Raw genomic sequence first — 14,606 nt, forward strand, 5'->3', positions numbered from 1 at the left:
GTGCTTTGATAGGTGCATGGGCTTCCAGGATTCGAAACGGTTCTTTGACGGCTACAAGAAATGCAAGCGAAACATTTGGATAGTATGTTCTGCTGGATGATAGTGCCATTAGAGAGTCTTTACTTGTCGGTGGACGAGGTTGTCGTGACCAGCGCACACCTGCCAATAAACATGCCTCACTAGCTTTCAAGTTTATGAGGACGGTCTATTCTACTGTTTGTGACTTCTCTGTCTGAGGAATGTCAGAGGTCTCCTAAGGGATTCATGGACTGTCTCGCGGAAAGAGAAACAGTTTGATGAAAAGCCTCTTAGGGTAGATTTTCGCAATTGGCAACGTCTTTCTTCGTGCATAGTGCCACCTGTCATACGCATAGTGCGAGAGTTGTACCTAAGTCTATCTGTTGGTAGTAGGCATGTCTAGTAGGCATCTGTATCAGAACAATTCCCGCCTCAACTATGTTTCAATTTCATGTAGCTTGCTATTATGCCTGATCTTTCGCTGGGCCCTATGATTGTGTTTGTTTGGTTTAGTGCTTGTTATATCTTTTTTTTATTACTGTTATATATTGAATTGTACTGATCGATGGTAGAAGCAAGTCCATTGAAATTTATGACTGGAAAAGTCATTTTCTTGGTCATAGTACCGCCGCACGAGGTCAGTCGAAAGAAGTAGTTTCCACGTTAGATGCCTTTGTGGAGAATGAAAAACTTAATTGTAGCTCGCTGCTATTCATTAATAAGGTAATCGATAGAACTGCAGCAGCTTTGTATGCAAACAAAAACACTGTTGTGCACATAGGCAAGGAAATTCTCGAGGAAGTGAAGGAAGCTGGAAAAACATCAGAACTCGAATCTCTGAGGAAAAGATCCTTATATGAACAAGGGGGTTACCAATATAGTTTCATCTGCCTGAGATGCGATAAGTCGTCATGTTTACGATTATTATTGCAGAACGGTACCTCCGACGCTCAGAAAGTTATTGATCACACTTATGGAATCAAGTATTGATCAAGGCTGTCGGAGATCGTTAATCACAATTTTGCATGACCTGGGATTTTACTATGGATGTTTCTGTGGGCGTACGCTGTTGATGAACGGGAAGAATATAAATTTTTAAGACAGACCTGCGGCGTGAATATCGGCGTCGTAGTGTGGCTTGATGAAGCGTGGTCAATTTTGGTCATGTTTTAAAGCAGGTCTAGACAGACGACAGAACTGAAATGCCAACGCCTTCTAGCAAAGAAAAAAATGTGTGTGTAATCTTATGGGACTTAACTGCTAAGGTCCTCAGTTCTTAAGCTTACACACTACTTAACCTAAATTATCCTGAGGACAAACACACACACCCATGCCCGAGGGAGGACTCGAACTTCCGCCGAGTCCAGCCGCACAGTCCATGACTGCAGCTCCTGAGACCGCTCGGCTAAACCCGCGCGTCTCTAGCAAAGAAAGCAGCCTTATTATTCTGCATGCAGGGACATCGCAAGGTCTTCTCCGAATTGGTGTCCTGATTTTTAAATCAAAGAAGACGAGAAATTGTTATGAAGTAATGAATCGTGTTACATTTACCAAGTAACCCGTAGAGTCACTAATTCCAAATCTGCGAAAACCGTCAACAGTTATTTTAGATAATTCTCCTTACCATTCAGTTGTTGTCGACAAGGCACTTACCATGGCAGAAAAGCAGCAGATGATTGATTGGCTTCAGCGTCGTAAAGCCGATGTAAGTGCTATTCGCAGAGAGGCGGACCTTATAAATTAAGACATTCCCAAAAAGAACAGTTTGCATCGACTAGCTGGTAAAAATATATGAGCATACAGACGCTAGGCTACCTCGTTACCATAGCCATTTCAACCAAACAGTGCATAGGAAGAGCATTCAAGAAAAACTGGTTTTGAAAATTCATTAATTCATTAAATAACGGCAGTGATAGTGACAGTGAGTGAGTCACTTCAAGCATATGTGATACCGACTATAGTCATGTAAGCAATCTCATTATTGGCGCTGTAGAAATTATGCTGTGACTGATTCAGCTAAATGTCTGGAGTGTGCTGTTTACAACCGTATGTAATTACATACCACAATTAGTTTCAAAAGTTCTGAAATTTTAATACGAAAGTCATTATCAACAACTAACTCCAGATTTATCTCAGAAATACTGTCTGTCGTTAATATCACTCTTTGAGATATTATTGCTGCAACACTCAAATACTATTTCTTGTTTCGTTTTTCTTATTTTTTCCCAATACTGATGATATAAAGTAAATTTTCTCACCGCAGTAAGCACGCATAAATATTATTTTTACGTTAGAAATAAGCAGACGGATCAGAAGAATTAATAACAAGATAATCATGAACTTAATGATCTGTTTCTCGTGACGAAATCATAAGTGAGACTACATAGTATTTCACACGCGAGCGTACATTTGTATGTCACGTTTTCGTGTTATAAAATTCAGATTAACTTCTGGTTGGTAGTCCATGTCTCCACCTGCTCGCGCTGAAGCGCAACTCCTAAAGTAATTCTGAACAGTTTGTAGTAATACTGATCAATAGGAAAGAGAAGGAGTAGGGAAATACATTATTGGCATATATTCCGATATCATATCGCGAAAGGGGCAACCAAGGTTTACGTCACCAAAATTTTCAGAGCTTGCTTATCAATTAAGAGTTGTATTGAGACGCACATGCTGAGCCGCGCTTCATTTAACGGAATGAGCCCGGCTTTTGCCTTAAGTGATTTGGGGAAACTATGGGAAATATAAATCAGGGTTACCACTATCCTCCCAAATGTGTATCCATCGGTTGCCACGGGGCTGCCTTGCTTTGTAGAAAGTTCTAATAGCAGCACAGATAGTTAGACTGCTTCCTCCATTAAATCAAAAAGTCATGACGCCAGAGTCTCTAGATAAACACCCACCGTAAGTAGCCACGTAAATAACCGACTTCCACATCCAAAATGTCGTTGGAGCGGGAGCGACAAGGTGGTGCTTACGCACAAGAGGGACTGTACCTCTGCGGCACTGGTCACAGAACTGTGTAGGCACCTGTAGAACATTATACTGCGCAACAGGAATAGAGCTAAAGCGATGCAGTTAATGAGAAAAGTCGAGGGTCAGTGGGCGCCGAGGGACGAGCAGTGTCGGCCGTTAGCGGCGCGGATGGCAGCACTGCAGCTGCCCACAGCAGACAAGTTTGTGGCCTCCTGCAACACTAATACTCCCCACGAGGCGCATCGGGGTCGCCAACTCTGCGCCCAGGTAATGGCGCAGGCTAGGAGCAAGGCTTCCTTTCCAACTTACCCAATGGGAAACCTGTGCTGCTCGCTCGTACATTGTTGCAGTGTAATTTAAGGCAAGCAAGCAACGACTTCCGAGTAACAGCACACTTGATGCAAGCACATATTGTATCTACGGTCGAAGTCAACGGTTTGAGAGTTGGAGATAATAAAGTTACTAGTCAGAATTTTTCTTCGTTTTACTTCTATAAATTTTATTCAAGTACTCATCTGTTTGAATGAAGCAATATGATAGACTAGTCACAAATATGTAATGATATTTAATGCGTGGGAGTAAATTTTCAGGAGCAGGGATGCTCGTAATTCTGTGTTCATAGTGTAACAACTACAAATGTTTTCACAACTGCAGCGCAAAGCTGTAATGCTGATACCACTACTAACAGAAAACAACTTAGAGCAGTACTTGCTCCAGAAATTTGCTATAGATGAATTTGAATAGCACAAAACAGACATTCATGTCCACAACACATTCAGTGTTTAGGTGTGCCTCGTGACTGTGCTGCATTTTGTATTTGCATAAAAAGAGACAGTAACGTAATTCTCATTGTTTCTCTGCACTTATGCAAAATAGTTATTTCGTTTTTAAACTACCACGTGACAGAATATTTTGTTAACGGTCAGTGTAAGTGAGTAGATATTTAATTTTACTGAAATAGCTGTTATAACATGTACTCTATACTAGTGGTACAAATGATACATTCGCAATAAATGCTACTCTGCAGTGAAATTGTGGCGAATACTCGCAAAACTGTCGCCCACTATGTTTGGTAGCCGTCAATGAGTTCACGGGCCAGCCGCCAGAGGCGCTCTTGTTTTGTCACAGATGGCTGTTTTTATTTTGCGGCGCTCCATGGGAGTAGACAGTAGCACCGTTTTTGCTTTATAGAGACACATTGTACCTAGCGTTATTTTACTACCGTATGTAGTTATTGAGGTCTTGCTTATCTTCAACATGTATCTGTAAACAAATGTTTGTTATTCAGAGTTACGTGTGAACAGGTAATTCGTGTCCTACCACGGCTGATCTTCGTGAACACACCCATAAGTAATAGTTCGGACGGATGCTGCCTTAGCTGCTCAGATATTGGTGACTGACGTTACCAGCTGACAGATACTAGAAGAGGGAGGACAATCTGTTGTGACTGACCACAGAATTTTTAAAATACTAAAATACATCGAGGCGCTGTAGGACCGACACAGTCACGACATGCTGTGTGATCACCGCCATCCTGTTCTCACAATTCGGCGCTCTGATTTGTGCAGGTGGAAACTAATTTTCACTACGCAAAAATAACCACAGATTCTACGAAGTTTACTCTAGTGGTCAGTCAGCTCGACAACCACTATGCAGTAGTGAAATACAGTAGTCACAGGAGGAGCACTTGTGTCGGCGTAGCCATCTTCCGGTTCAGGTTAAAGACAAAACAGAATCTCAGAGAGTGTCCTTGGACACCGTCGCAGATCTAGGTGATAGGCTTCAGGGTTCAATAATGCTGCAATCAATCACTATTTAGTACCGCCGTGAAATAGTGCCTCGTAATCGTTAGTGACGCTGGCGGGTTACTGTTGTCTGTCAGACAAAGTGGACGGTGCGGCTAATCAAATGAGTGAAATGCTGGCACGATGTATTTATAGCAAGACAGAGATCGTCACCGCGAAAGATCAAGCAGCCGTTCCAGAACTAACTCGTCAGTTCTAAGTGGCGCAGAAGAGTCACAGCATATTCATATCACCGGAAACGTGGGGATCTGGCGCACAAGTACATTTCACTTTGCGCATATCCGAACAGCAATGGCAGACAGACATAGACGCGTTCGACTGACAGACAGTCTCTCGGCGTCTCTATAGGCCTATTAGAGACCGAAAGACTGGACAGAAACTCCTTTTCGGCATGGGCTCAGATTTGTGCATATTCCCACGGACTTGCCTGCCACTAGCTTCTTTCTGCCTTGTTGCTACTATTATCTCATCAATAGCTACTTACGATACAGAACATTTTGAGCTGGACTTTGGGTTGTGTTGTGCCTTCATCTGGACTTTTACTGATGTAGGCCGCGCGGGGTAGCCGCGCGTTCTAGGGCACATTGCCACGGTCTGCGCGGCTCCTCCGTAGCAGTTCGAGTCCTCCCTCGGGCATGTGTGTGTGTGTGTGTGTTGTCCTTAGCGTAAGTTAGTTTAAATTAGATTAAATAGTGCGTAAGCTTAGGGACGATGACCTCAGCAGTTGGGTCCCATAATTTCCAATTTCCTTACTGATGTAAATCTAGCGGAGCCTGCAATGGGAGCCGACTTCGTAGTAACGTATGTAGTTAGTGATGTAGCAAAGGTATGGCTCTTCGCAATATCACCAGACGTTCTACTGCTGGATTTCGGTGGAGTGCAGTGATTTATAGAACAAAGCTAGTGCAGGAGGTAGAAAATAGGTACACCTAGTTGGTCGCCCATTTTCTAGGCATAGTCCGACTACCTGGCACGCCGAAGGACACTATCCATTTTATCAAAACCACTGACAGTATAATGCCTTCATAGATATTTGGCTTCCGATTGTCACGTGATCGCAAAGGCAGAGTTGAACCGAACGCTCAGGGTAGGTGTAATGTGCCCTTCTTGTAGTCCTTGGTTTTCATCCCGCCATCTGGCACCTAAAAAGGGTGGCTTGTGTCGCCCCTGTGGTGATTACCGCGCACTGGCTGCGAAAACAGTTCCAGACAGATAGCAGTGCCTCTATTAAGGGGCTACAATTGTGCTCTCAGTTGTGCAACTGTGTTTGGAATCCTGCACAGTACAAAGGCTTTTACGTAAATACCTGTAATTCATAAGATGATTTTTCGAGCATCTACCAGCTGAGATTTTTCTGAATTTTTGCTACATTTTCTTGTAAATTTCGCGCTGACCTTTCTTGCATGCTTTTGTATGTCCATTCTTCGGCTTGGAGGTTCAAGTGGCTTCGGCCGTTCACGTATGTAATAAAATAGAACACCTACAGCCAACATTACGAAGGTATTTATTATGTGGCTACCAGTTAAATTGCTGCAATACACCATCTTTAGGCTTTAACTGACGCTGAGGGGGTTAAATACAATCTTGGACACTATTCATAAGAGGCCAACATCTAGGAGCTGGTTTTCGCAGACTAGCTGTAACAACGATGTCGTGTCTCCAACCATCAACTATCTACTCAGTAGACGGTTGGAGATACAACAGTGTGGCCAACATCTATGAACTGCTTTTCGCAGACTAGTTGTTACAACGATGTTACGGCTCAGTTGATAATTGATAGTTGGAAACACAACACCTTTGTTACAGGTAGTCTGCGAAAACCAGTTCATAAAGTGTTGGCCACTGATGAATCGTGTATACGATTGGAGTTAACCCCCTCAGCGTCAGTTAAAGCCTGAAGATTGTGTACTGCAGCACCGAAACTGGTAGCCACTTAATAAATAACGTCGTAAGGGCGGTTGTTCCATTTTATTACATTTCTTACATGTGTTTGAAAAATGAGTATTTTAAGATCCCGCCGACAAGCTCATTAGAGACTGGGCACAAGCTCAAACTAGAGGACAGAAAGAGGCACTGACCTTTGCAGCGGAACCATCAGTACTTTTACCCAAAGCAATTTGAAGACTACACAGGAAATCTAAACCTCAGTGGTCGAAGCGGAATTTGAATCACGATCCTCGCGGAAGACAGTCCCGTGTGCCTAACACTGTGCCTCATAGCTTGGTGTATCTGTATGCATGCGACAGAATGCTCTACCTAATATATTCCAAAACGGGATTCTTCTGAGGCTCATACCTCCGGTTCTAGTAGCGACAGAAAGGTGGGGTCATGTATCTTGTAAATCATGTACGCCAGGAATCATTTGTATATCCAGCAGAACGATGTCCTCAGTTTCACAATCCTACGGTACAAGGTTTAAGTTTGAATATTACTACTTGCTCCTGCTTAGCCAAATGAAACAGATCATTTGGTTCTTTTTGCATTTGACTTCATCACTTACAGAGAAACATCCCAAAAGCCGTAAATTCCAAGACAGCTATGCACAGCAAATGGATGTAATTTTTACGATACCTTCCTCATATCCAGACCTCGAACAACTTTAAAGATATTCGTGATATCTATTCCCGTTTCTGAAGCTCTGAGGTTCAAATTTACCCTACACGTGCACGTAAAATCCAGTTTGAGGCGGAAACGTAGTTCATAAAATGTCGTATCATGGAGAGATGTGCCGTAAAATGTCTCCGTTATCATCAGAAGGGTTCTGGGAACCTCATGTTACAGTACTGGAGCACATACAAAATTTCGTGCACTTTAATTCCGCCCTGAGATGCAAAATTAATTGTACTTTATTTCAGTTTCACACTTTACTGACTCATGAAGTTCTTTTCATCTATATGAGAAACGGTGATGTGACAGGGAAAAGAATGGAACCAGCCGAAATCTGCTTCTACAGGAACAGAAAAATTTGTTCCTGTTTAAAAGACTCTGACTGAAAAGTGCCTCAGCACCATTACAAATTTTCTCAGTAATTTTGGCATACAAACAATTTTCGCGATTTTTACTCCAAGAGAGAAGGAGACAGTGGCAGTGGGAAACAGACGGAAAAGTAATAAATACTGGAAGGTAGCCGAAAGTGGTTTTGTTATGGAAAGAGCGAAAGAGAGAATGGCAGTGGGAGTGAAAGAGAGCGATACTCTGGCAGTAGAATATAATTGACAGCGATAGAGCAGTGCTAGGTGAAGAGGAGTCAGTGGGACAGGAATGGAAGTGGAAGTGGGTGAAGGCAACGTTAATGAGAGACCGAGTCAATGGCAATGGCAATGAGGAGAGCGAAAGTGACAGTGAGAAGGGACAGCGGTAGTGGAGAGGAATGAATGAGATAGTAGCAGTGAGAGAGAACAAGAGGAAGACAGTGACAGTGGAAGGAGACAGTAGTAGGACGACAGAACGAAGGAGACTGGGCTGTGGGACAGTGACAGATAGGCACAAAGAGATTATGGCAGTGAGTTGGGGTAAATGAATGATGAGAATGGGCAAGGGGGGTGTATGGGTATGAGCGACTTACAGCGATGGACTTGTGGGTTACAGTTAGGGGAGCTTGTGGCAATGAGTGACGAGTTGCATGTTAAAAATAGCGCGAATATCTTCGCATGCCAAACTGTTGGGGAAAATTTTTCAAGATGCTGAAGAAGGTAGAATGAGGCAACTTTCTCTTAGAAAGGAGCCTATTCTCCTTTTTTGTGCCCCGACAAGAGCAGTTTTCCGCATATCCCACAATTAACTTTGTTAAATAATTAATTATTTTCGGAGACAAATTGCAGTTTGCCATTGCCCCGCCAATCAGTACAAGCTGGCCACTCTGTTTACGTACGACTGAACCTATGTAGTAGTGCTTGTTAGTATTGCTGGGCTTTGTTATTCAGAGGTATTTATGTAATGTGAATTGCTCCGTCTATGAATCGTTCATAATGTTGTGAAAGGCTAATACATTTTTAGATTTCGTGAAGTTACAATATATAGCAGTGTGCGAGACTGTGAAACCTATCAGAGTAATGGACCTACGCAGACTCCATCACACTCCCTTAAGACTCCACGTTAACTGTAAACTAAGCAACAGAATGGGTATCTTGAAATGCCCTAACATAGAATCATAAGGTGGGAAATTGCAATAATCCCACTATACAACTGTCCATTCAATCAATTGAATAAATTACTGAACTGAAGGGAACTACGTGCTCCTTCAAATAAAAATACAAATGAAACGTAAACCGATTATTTATTATACCCCGAAGGGCCAAAGAAACTAGTGCAGAGATACGTAAACAGGAAGAATGCGGCGCTGCGGTTGGCAACGCATGTATAAGACAACAAGTGACAACTGTTAGCACGGTTAATGGCAGGTGTCAAGATTTAAGTTAGTTTGAAAGTGGTGTTATAGTCGGCGCACGAGAGACGGGACACAGCTTCTCCGAGGTAGCGTCGAAGCGGGGATTTTCCCTTACGACTATTTCATGAATCTATCATGAATATCAGGAATCCGGTAAAAGACTAAATTTCCGACATATCTGTGGCCAGAAAAACATCCTGCGAGGACGGGACCAACGACGACAGAAGAGAACCACTCAACGTGACGGAAGTGCAATCCTTTCGCAAATTGCTCCAGATTTCAATGCTGGGCCATCAACAAGTGTCAGCTTGCGAACGATTCAACGGAATATCATCTATATGGGCTTTCGGAGTCGAAGGCCCACTCGTGAAGCCTGGATGACTGCACGACACAAAACTTTACGACTCCCTGGGCCCGGCAACACCGACATTGGACTGTTGAGAAACATATTGCCTGATCGGAAGAGTCTCGTTTTAAATCGTATCGAGCGGATGGGCGTGTACGGATATGGAGACAATTTCATGAATCCATGGACCCTGTATGTCAGCAGGGGAGTGTTCAAGCTGGTGGAGGGTTTGTAATGGTATGGGGCGTGTACAGTTGGAATGTTATGAAATCCCTGATACGTCTAGATAGAACTCTGACAGCTGACATGTACGTAAGCGTCCTGTCTGATCACCTACATCCATTCATGTCCATTGTGAATACCGACGGCCTTGGGCAATTCCAGCAGGACAATGCGACACCCCCACGTCCAGAATTGCTACAGGGTGGCTCCAGGAACACCCTTCTGAGTTTAAACACTTCCACTGGCTACCAGACTCTCTAGACATGAACATTATTGAGCATTTGTGGGATCCCTTGCAAAATGCTGTTCAGAAGAGGTCTCATCCCCCTCGTACTCTTAAGGATCTATGGACAGCCCTGCAGGATTCATGGTGTCAGTTCCCTCCAGGGATCTTCAGACATTAGTCAGGTCCATGCCACATCGTATTTCGGCACTTCTGCGTGCTCGCGGGGGCCCTTCACGATATTAGTTAGGTGTACCAGTTTCTTTGGCTCTTTAGTGTATTAAACAATTACAAATATTGGCATCAACATTTTACGGAAAACAAAGTTAAATACTGACGACAGTTAACAAGACAGGTAAGCGGAGTGATGGCTACTGAATCCTAGCTGCGCATTAAATCATTAATCCAACTCAACCCAATGATTAATTTGGAATTTCCAGTGGTCGATTGAATACCACATCACACGATACTATGGCATGGATCAGGTTGAGTTGTGGCGACACCACACTTCCTGTTTAAAAATTAACCCTCATCTAGTGAGTCATGCTGCTGTATAATTTCACCAGTCCGCTGTGACGGTTAAGTCAGAGGGGAATCAGGATCTCGCTCGTCAGGGCTCGAGCACCTCCAAGCGCCATGACGTCCATCCACAATCAAACCAACCTGGCCACAAACGCCAATCAGGAAAAATGTTACTCTTTTCGGCCAATAGACAATGCCATGTTAAATAAATTACCACTTTGGCGTGTCGTCAGTCATGGGTAAATCGGAGCACTTATTCCCCGCTAGTTTTTCCTAGAAATTCCCGTCTGATACCAGGCGGATATGGATGAATTAGAGCGTTGTTTAACACTTCCGAATTTCCAGAGGTCCCTGTTATCACCTTTGTTTGCCCCAACATTCCAACACTTGTACTTTCCCGCCATAAACTGTGGTGTCCCAGCCGGTCGCGGTGGCAGAGCGGTTCTAGGCGCTTCAGTCCGGAATCGCGCGACTGCTACCCTCGGAGATTCAATCCTGCCTCGGGCATGGATGTGTATGATGTCCTTAGGTTAGTTAGGTTTAAGTAGTTCTAAGTTATAGGAGACTGATGACCTCAGATGTTAAGTCCCATAGTGCTCACAGCCATTTGAACCATTTTTTTGTGGTGTCCCAGCAAGCAATTGAACTGTTGCCCTCGGCCATATCGACAGGCGAGTCGTACCACAGGGCGCTAACCCCGACTCTGTGAGAAGGACCGGTAAGTTTCGTGAGTTTCCACCGGTGGCCACTTGACAAGTGCAAGCCAGCACAGAGCTTTGAGTGCCCACGACACACCTGCCACATTCAGAGCAGTGTGTGGGCTGCGCATTTCTCACTATTAGAACTATTAGCTACTTCATCAATGTCCACTGAAATTTTATAAAATATATTTCTTCTTTATAAATCAACGTAATGAGACTTTGAGTAGATGCAACTAAAGTGTCCTGCCTGTTGCCAATTGTGACAAGAGTCAGATAAATGTTGTGTAAATGGAACAGTATAGGCAATAGTGTCGTCTGCGAAAAGTCTGTATTCCCAAGTAATACTGTTTTATCTTAGGATGTCTTTAAGTTCACTTTAACGTACAGCGTTGAGTCCGTGAGACGATCTCATTCCACTGGAAAAGTTGGCTTGTTACTCCATACAATTATATTTTCCTGAGAATTAGTGTTCTAGGAATCTATTCCGTTTGCAACAGAGAATTTAGAGTGCTTTGTAAAATTCATCTAAAAGTAGGTATAAATATTTATGTCTATAGACTAGATAATATTTCATACTCATTTTGACCTTTTGAATCTTTATAATCACTTCTGTGTGGATACTGACCTAAAGAACGAACAGTGATCACCGTGAATGTTACAGATGGAATATAAATCTTAGTAATGGAATAAACAGCTTTAGGCTGTTAGCCACGAGTGGAATGGCATCCAGTGTGATAAAGGACGGGACCATTTCTTTTACAATTGTTTTTCCGTTTTTGCTGTAGAGGGGCAATAGGGCTGTCGTTATATGTGGGTGTGAAAGTATTTCGATGTTATTTTAACGAGAATCAACGAAGTTACGGCATGACATTGCCGTATCGAGAACGCGTTGGTTTGCTAAATTTACGACATGGGTCAACGATATTAAATCTGATTGTAAAAGCACTCTATCTCTCTTTTACTCTCTCTGAAAGCTTAAAAAAGTAAATATAGTGACAGCTGCAGAAGAAAAGTGGAGAAAAATGAAAACAAAGGCCGATGCGACAGATAGAACGAAAAATACGAACATCAGAAACAGCTAGTACCATGGACTGGGAATGTTACGAGCGAGTCATTTACATATGGATGCAGCGAATTTAGCACACAACCAATATCGTAATGCAAAGCGTAGGCTTTTACATTTCCCTAAATTGTCTGAATTGTATCGTCACAAATGCGTGCAGCATTGGCAGCGACTTTATTGATAAATTCGATATCTGACAGGCATTTCGTTACAGAACAACTCAGAACAGTGAATGCCTTTTAAATATTTAAGCAGGCGTCTATCAGCTTCACCATGTTGCTTATATCATAGCAAACTGTGAAAGTATTAAAAGTGTGTTACGAATAATGTCCCTAAGGAGACATAGGATGTACTTCCATTTTGAAGACAACTTGAGGCGTAGCGCCGTATACCGATCCTGCCTTGGAGGCAGTTAAGTGGGAGATGTATCTCAGAGCTGGATAGTGACAGATGGTGACGCGAGACTGGACGCGCACGTAGTTTATGTATCAGCCGATACAGTATTGGATAGGGGACTGTGATTTAGTTTCGATTGTGCCCACTAGAGTGCACTAAAGTAATAGAATGTTTTTCATAAACTGTTCTAGTACTTTCATTAAGTGTTATTATGTCTTTTTGTGTATGTAAAATGTTCTAAATATGTTTTAGCAGTATCAATGATGCGTGAGTGTGGTTTAAGGTTTATGTGAAGATAATTGTTTAACGAGTTATGTAGTGAGATTTAGTGTGGGAACATTTCGAAGAAGTATGGATGTGGACAAAGGGGATTTTTGTAGAATAGATTTGTAAAGTAAGTTTATGGTGAAGGGAAAGTTAATTCAGGTATAAATAACAATAGTAAATAACTTTATGCATAAACAAAACTTCAGCATATTAGATTATTACGTCGGTAAAAAGTGCAGTTGTTAAGTTTACTATTTTGCGATTGGTTATTGATGAAAAGCGCGGACTGACTCGGGAGAATGTTGTTTTGCTATTGGCTGTTGAGTAAACTGACCAATGGTAAAGCAATATTCTTCGCGCACCTTTCTCTGCTGATAGAGAAGATTTATTAGAGTATTCTAGAGTAGAGTCGGAGCCTAGCCATGAAACAGTTCGGACGTGTGTAGTAGTAGTTCCGATGGAAATGATAAGTTGCCGGATCTAGCAGTGTTTCATACATCGAAAGTGTAAAGTGACGGCATAATTATTCCGATGGGTGTGTAGAAATTTCGGAATTTTTAAGTGAATTTTGTGACGAGAAAATACATATATTCCGCGTGGCGTATTGAGCAGATCGGTGGCTAAAAACTGTGACTGCATTAGGTACCGACAGACTTAATATTTGGCGAGCATTCTCAAACAATCCGTATTTTTGTAGCTATTACGTTTTCGGGAAATGCAACACCATAAACTTGCGAACGTGAGTGAAAGGGATTGTTAGTGACTGTGTTAAGACTATCACGGGCTTGGCAGTGATACTTGTTCACCTAAGTGTCAGAATATATTAATTAAGGACAAAATTTCCGACCTTTCATTTCGTGTGAAGACTTTCTCACGAAACGTAGATTAGTGACTTTAATTGCAGCCTGGTTCACGTCGAAGTACAGTAGGTTTCGCTCGGCTTCCCTACTGATGATATGCTGAAACAATGTTTACAGGTAGGTTGAAAATGGTTCAAATGGCTCTGAGCACTATGGGACTCAACATCTATGGTCACCAGTCCCCTAGAACTTAGAACTACTTAAACCTAACTAATCTAAGGACATCACATACACCCATGCCCGAGGCAGGATTCGAACCTGCGACCGTAGCAGTCCCGCGGTTCCGGACTGCAGCGCCAGAACCGCTAGACCACTGCGGCCGGCTTTACAGGTAGGTGCAGGTTCGTCGTAAAGGGACGGAAGGAACCGCGCCGCCGCAAACTGCGTTCGAAAATATTCAAATTTAACAGTCAGCTGTCCAGAAAAGAGTAACTGAATTCCGATGTATGCTGTAAGTACACTGAAAACAAGAAAAAGTTTCTGTTTTTTTTTCCAATTTGAAAAAAATCCTTGATGTGAACCACAGTCTGGGCCTAAACCAGGACTGGAAATAAGGAGAAAACATTATCTGTTATACTAAATTTGACTTTTGCCTGGAACCCAGAATAGTTTTTAAAAAGAGAAAGATTACATTGGTTTTTCACAATTCACAGCAGAAATATTTAACGACCATTTTAAAGTAACTGATGCAGCTGAATGTCAAGTCGTCTCAAACAGCGATTGAAGGAAGCTGAGCATCTGTTACGACACAAACAAAACATTAAGTCAGACAAGTGATTGAAAAACGAGAAAAGAGTGATCTAATCTCAGTATTTAAGTA

This window comes from Schistocerca americana, chromosome 1, assembly GCF_021461395.2.
Source record: "Schistocerca americana isolate TAMUIC-IGC-003095 chromosome 1, iqSchAmer2.1, whole genome shotgun sequence".
Classification (NCBI taxonomy): Eukaryota; Metazoa; Arthropoda; class Insecta; order Orthoptera; family Acrididae; genus Schistocerca; species Schistocerca americana.